This window comes from Gossypium arboreum, chromosome 12, assembly GCF_025698485.1.
Source record: "Gossypium arboreum isolate Shixiya-1 chromosome 12, ASM2569848v2, whole genome shotgun sequence".
NCBI classification, from domain to species: domain Eukaryota; kingdom Viridiplantae; phylum Streptophyta; class Magnoliopsida; order Malvales; family Malvaceae; genus Gossypium; species Gossypium arboreum.
In genome coordinates, this window is record NC_069081.1 from 101,206,292 (window position 1) to 101,212,650 (window position 6,359).

At 38.4% G+C, this 6,359-nt stretch overlaps 1 non-coding gene across 1 annotated transcript; it reads left to right on the plus strand.

The window, feature by feature from the left end:
- Window positions 1–5,852: 5,852 nt before the first annotated feature.
- On the plus strand, window positions 5,853–5,959 carry LOC128286136 (small nucleolar RNA R71). Its single transcript, XR_008276681.1, has one exon. It is a non-coding gene; the product is annotated as a small nucleolar RNA R71 (small nucleolar RNA).
- The last annotated feature ends 400 nt before the right edge of the window (window positions 5,960–6,359 follow it).

The window sequence follows — 6,359 nt, forward strand, 5'->3', positions numbered from 1 at the left end:
AAAAGGGGAAAAGGGATGACCAACGGTGGTGGGTGGTGGTTGGAATGGCACGTGACCAGCGGTCAGGGGGTTTGGGTGGCGCGACGGGGTGTGGTAGGGGCTGGAGTACGAGGGAGAGGAGAAAGAGAGGTTGAGGGTTGTGGAGGGTCAAGTCGGCTCATTCAAAAGTGAGAGAGGGGGGTTGGGGGCACGGTTGGAAGGGAGGTCGATGAAGCGGGTGGGGAAAAAATTGGGTTATTTTAGGGCCAGGGGTCAGCATGAATGGTTGAGGAGATAGGGGTGTCGAAGTTAAAGCGGGTTGGTAGTCGGACAGTGGGACATCGGTAGGGAACGGCGGCTAAGGTTAAGAGAAAGTAAGGAAAGAAGACAAAGTGAAAAGAAAATTAGGGATTGGGGGTTAAGATGGGTGAGACAGTCTTGTTAGGCCCATGTTGGGCCACACGACCGTGTCACACACCCGTGTGTGATAAAATTTTAACCCAGTCTTCACATGGCCTAGGACACGCCCGTGTGTCCAAGCCGTGTGGTTCACACGGCCGTGTGCGATCTCGTTCGTTTCTCCCACACCCATGTGGTCTCCTACACGCCCGTGTGATCGCACACATGACCGTATGCCTTGCCCATGTAGTTCTTTGAGTTGTTTTAAATTTGAAAATTTATGCTCCAGTTTACACATGGCCAAGGACACACCTATATGTCCAGGTCGTGTGGTCTACACGGCCATGTTGAACACCTATGTGGCCTCTTTTAGTTCGTGTCTCTGTCTATTTTTGGGGATTTTAAGCTCTAGGGCTCACACAGTCGAGGACACGTCCATGTGTCCTGGCGTGTGGGTTACACGGCCATGTCGCCTGATCATGTAACTCTCTGTCGATTTCCTTTAAAAAATAAAAACTAAGTCCCAAGATCTACATAGCCAATGACACGCCCGTGTGTCCAGGTCGTGTAGGGCACACGGCCATATCGCACAGCTGTGTAACTCATTATCGCGCCCATGTTAAGTCACACGGCCTAGGACATGCCCGTGTGTCTAGGCCATGTGGTTCAAAAACCTGCATTTTAATGTTAGTTAATTTTAACAAAATAATATGAAATAAAAAAAATAAGGAAATTAGCAATGTTAGTACTCGGGTTACCTCTCAAGAAACACTTATTTAAAGTCTAAGCTCAACTTACCCCACATGCACGATTATGAAGGTTCGCGGAGCTGAAGCTCATCTCTATCATTCCTAAAATCCTCACATTATAGAGTTTAAGTCGATGACCGTTTACCTTGAATGTGCCATATTTTGGGTGAGTTTCTTCTATTGTACCGTAAGGGAAAATGTTTGTACTACGAATGGGCCTGACCATCTCGATTTCAGCTTTTTGGGAAACAACTTGAGCCTTGAATTATATAAGAGGACAAGATCTCCAGCTTCAAATTGTTTAGGCTACTTTAAACGAGCGTCATGGCGTCACTTTTTTGCTTCTTTGTATAATCGTGAGTTCTCATAAGCTTTCGCTCGCCATTCATCAAACTCGTTCAGTTGCATCAATCTTTTCTCACCTGCAAGTTGGAGAGCATAATTTAGAAATTTTATAGCCCAAAATGCTTTATGCTCTAACTCAAATGGTAAATGACAACTTTTCCCATAAACAAGTTTGTAAGGAGATGTTCCTATGGGTGTTTTGAAAGCAGTTCTATATGCCCATAACGAGTCATCTATTTTTATCGCCCAATCCTTCCTATCTGATTCTACGGTTTCCTCTAGGGTGCATTTAAGCTCTCGATTTGCGACCTCGACTTGTCCACTAGTTTGAGGGTGATAAGGGGTAGTTGTGCTATGTTGTACTCTATATTTCTTCTGTACTTTATCAAATTGAGCTTTACAGAAATGTGTACCCCTATCACTAATAATTACCCTAGGTGTCCCGAATTGAGAAAAGAGCTTCTTGAGAAACCTAGCTACCACTCTAGCATCATTTGTAGGTAAAGCTTGAGCCTCTACCCATTTTTACATGTAATCAACCTCTACTAGGATATATTTATTACCATACGAACTCGAAAATGGACCCATGAAATCAATGCCCCAGACATCAAATATTTCACATGAAAGCATATAAGTTTGAGACATTTCATCACGTTTAGAAATGTTACATGTTCTCTAGCATCTATCACAAGAAGTAACATACCTGTTAGCATCTTTAAACAGTGTAGGCTAATAAAAACTTGACTCAAGCGCTTTATGTGATGTTTTAGTCCCACTATAGTGTCCTCTTGCTGGTCCTGAGTGGCAGTGTTTCAAGATTCTACTCGCTTTTGATTTTGTAACACATCCCTGAATTACTTGATTTGCACATACAAGAAAAAGAAAAGGATTCTCCCAAAAATAGTTTTTCACATCGACAAAGAATCGCTTCTTTTGATGATGTGTCAACCCTTTTGGAAGGATGTTAGCAGCTAGATAATTTGCAATATTTGCAAACTAAGGAACTTTAGAATCATTTATAACCAAAAGTTATTCCTTAGGAAACGAGTCATCTATCTCATTCTCATCAAGCTCCTTGATATGTGAATTCTCTAACCTGGAAAGTTGATCTGTCGTAAGATTTTCAGCTCCCTTCTTATCTTGGATTTCGAAGTCAAATTCTTGCAATAATAAAATCCATCTTATCAGTCGAGATTTTGCATCTGTTTTAGTGAGGAGATAACAAAGAGTCGAATGATCAGTGTAAACGACAACTTTAGATAATATTAGATATGGTCTAAATTTATCGAATGCAAAAACCACAGCTAGCAATTCTCTTTCAGTAGTGGTGTAGTTTTCTTGTGCAGCTGTCTAGGTCTTGCTAGCATAATAGAATGGTTGAAAATGCATGTCTCTTCGCTATCCAAGAGCTGCACCTACTGCAAAATCACTCACATCGCACATTAGTTCAAAGGGTAAATTCCAATGAGGTGCAACTACAATCAGAGCGTTACTTAGTTTATCTTTCAAGGTACTAAATGCTTCTAAACATTCCTGATTGAAATCGAAAGGCACATCTTTTTCTAGAAAATTCGTTAAAGACTTAGCTATTTTAGATAAATCTTTAATAAATCTTCTATAGAATCCAGTATGTCCTAAAAAGCTTTGGATAGCCTTAACTGAATTAGGGCGAGGTAGTTTTTCAATTGTTTCAATTTTCACTCTATCAATCTCAATCCCTTTACTATAAATTTTATGGCCTAACACAATCCCTTCTCGAACCATGAAGTGACATTTTTCCCAATTAAATACAAGGTTCGTTTCCTCACATCTCATTGGAACTCGTTTTAAATTTTTAAGACAAATATGGAAAGAATTACCGAATACCGAGAAGTCGTCCATAAATACCTCCATAATATCTTCTACGAGTTCGTCAAAAATAGCCAGCATGCATGGCTGAAAAGTAGAATGAGCATTATATAATCCAAAAGGCATTCTTCAGTAAGCAAATGTACCATTTGGACATGTAAATGTCATTTTTTCTTAGTCCTCGGGAGCTATTGGGATTTGGAAGTAGCTAGAGAGTCCATCTAGGAAGCAATAATAGATATGCCCAGATAATCTTTCCAACATTTGATCAATAAATAGCAAAGGAAAGTGATATTTTCTTGTGGCATCATTCAACTTCCTATAGTCAATGCAAACTCTCCATCCCGTGACTGTTCTTGTTGGGATCAACTAATTCTTCTCGTTAGCCACAACAGTCATGCCTCCTTTCTTAGGAACAACCTGCATAGGACTCACCCAAGAACTATCAGACATAGGATAAATAACTCCAGCATCTAGAAGTTTAATTACCTCATCCTTAATGACTTCTTTCATGTTAGGATTCAGTTGTCTTTGAGCTTGCACACATGGTTTGTATTCATTCTCCATTAAAATTTTATGGGTGCAAAAAGAAGGACTGATCCCAATAATGTCAGAAATCTTCCAAGCTATGGCTCTTTTGTGCTCCTTCAATACTTGAAGCAACTCATCTTTCTCATTCAGATACAAATCTGAAGCAATAATCACTGGTAATGTAGAATTAATTCTAAGAAACGCATATTCTAAGTGATTTGGTAATTACTTTAGTTCTAATTTAGGAGGTTCTTCAATAGAGGGTTTTAATTTTAATTCATCGTTTACTTCAATACCCTCATAATTCTTCTGTCTTAGTGAAGACTCATTAGAATCTAAATAAATTTTTGTCTTACCTATTACAGCATTATCCTCTTCTCCTTAAATAAAACACAGTTCCAATGTATCCTTATGAACAATTTCCTGTAAAGAATCTTGAATAACATGGTCAATAGAATCAATAAAATAACAAAAATCATCTTGTTCTCTAGAGAATCTCATGGCATCATAGATTTTAAAAATAATCTCTTCGTCACCTACCCTAAGAACAAGTTTTCCGTCACCCATATCAATAACAGTTCTAGCAGTGGCTAAAAATGAGTGATCTAAAATCAAAGGTACTTCAACATCCTTATCCATGTCAAGCACAACAAAATCAACAAGGAATATGAATTTATCTACTTTAACTAGCACATCTTCAATAATACCTCTAGGATATTTAACGGATCTATTGGCTAATTGAATGGTCATCTTAGTGGGTTTTGGTTCCCCAATACCAAGTTGCTTGAACATTTTATAAGGGATCAAATTAAAGCTAGCACCTAAATCAACTAATGCCTTTTCAATATTTAAACTACCAATTAAATAGGGAATAGTAAAACTTCTTAGATCTTTAAGTTTGGTTGGCAATTTATTTTGAAGGATAGCTGAACATTCCTCGTTAAGTTCCATTGTAGACAACTTTTCAAACTTCCTTTTATTTGTTAAAATCTCCTTAAAAAACTTCGCATATGTAAGCATCTGCGAAATAGCTTCAACAAAAGGTAAGTTAATATGCAACTATTTAAAAAGTTCAAGAAATTTATCGAATTGTGCATCCATGCTGTCTTTCTTTAACTTTGCCTGATATGGGATAGGCGGTTTATATTCCTTGAGTACCAGTGTTACACTTACTTCGAGTTTTACCTCCTCATCATTTTCCTTATTAAATTCTTACGGCAACTTCTTTTCAGGTTCAGTTAACACTTTCCCTTTTCTCAATGTAACTGCTTTTACATGCTCTCTTGGGTTGGGTTCAGTGGTATTAGGCAAACTACCTTGTTGCCTTTCCGAAACTAATTTAGCAAGCTGCCCAATTTGATTTTCGAGCCCTTGAATCAATGCTTACTAATTTTTCAAAGCCATCTCGATGTTTTGGAAACGAGTCTCTAACACTGAAATAATTTTTTCTAACATCTCTTCAAGGTTTGATTTATTTTCTTGCTGATAAGGTTGCTGTTGAAAACCCGGAGGGGGTGGTGGTCTTTGATTTCCTTGACCTCCCCATGAAAAATTTGGGTGGTTCCTCCAACCTGCATTGTAAGTATTACTGCAAGGATTATTTTGAGGTCTAGGATTATTACCCATATAATTCATTTGCTCATTTTCTATGATAGGACTGTAGGGTAAATTTTTTGAATTGCTCATTCCACCTCCACTCGTGTCACACTGCATCACTGGATGTACCTGCGTAGAACCACATAAACCATCTATATTTTTATTTAAATGTTCTACATGATTTGACAACATGTTAACCGCATCAACGCTAAAACACTGGCTGCTTTTGTCGGCTTTGTCCTCATGACTTGCCACTGATAATTATTCAGTGACATCTCCTTCATGAACTCATAAGCCTTCTCAGGTGTTTTATTATTTATAGTACCACCGACAGCTGCATCGATCATTTGCCTAGTTGAGGGGTTCAAACCATTGTGGAAAGTCTAAACCTGTAGCTATAGGGGTAACCCATGGTGAGAGCACCTTCTCAATAAGTCCTTATACCTCTCCCATGTATCATATAAAGTCTCAAGATCCATCTATACAAAGGAAGAGATATCATTCTTCAATTTGACTATCTTGGCCGGTGGAAAATATTTCTACAAAAAAAATTTGTTCATTTGGTCCCACGTAGTGATAGAACCTCATGATAAAGAGTTCAACCACTATTTAGCCTTATTCCTCAATGAAAAGGGAAACAACTGAAGGTGAATGGTGTCGTTAGAAATGCCATTTATCTTGAAAGTATCACAGAATTCTAAGAAATTGGCCAAATGAGTATTTGAGTCTTCATCCTGCAAACCATCAAACTGAACAAACTGTTGAATCATTTGAATAGTGTTAGGTTTCAGTTCAAAATTATTTGCAGTAATAACAGGTCTAACAATACTCGATTCAGCCTCAGTGAGAGTGGGCTTAGCATAATCATACATAGTACGAGGAGCAGGATTTGGATTTGGAGGATTCACAGGG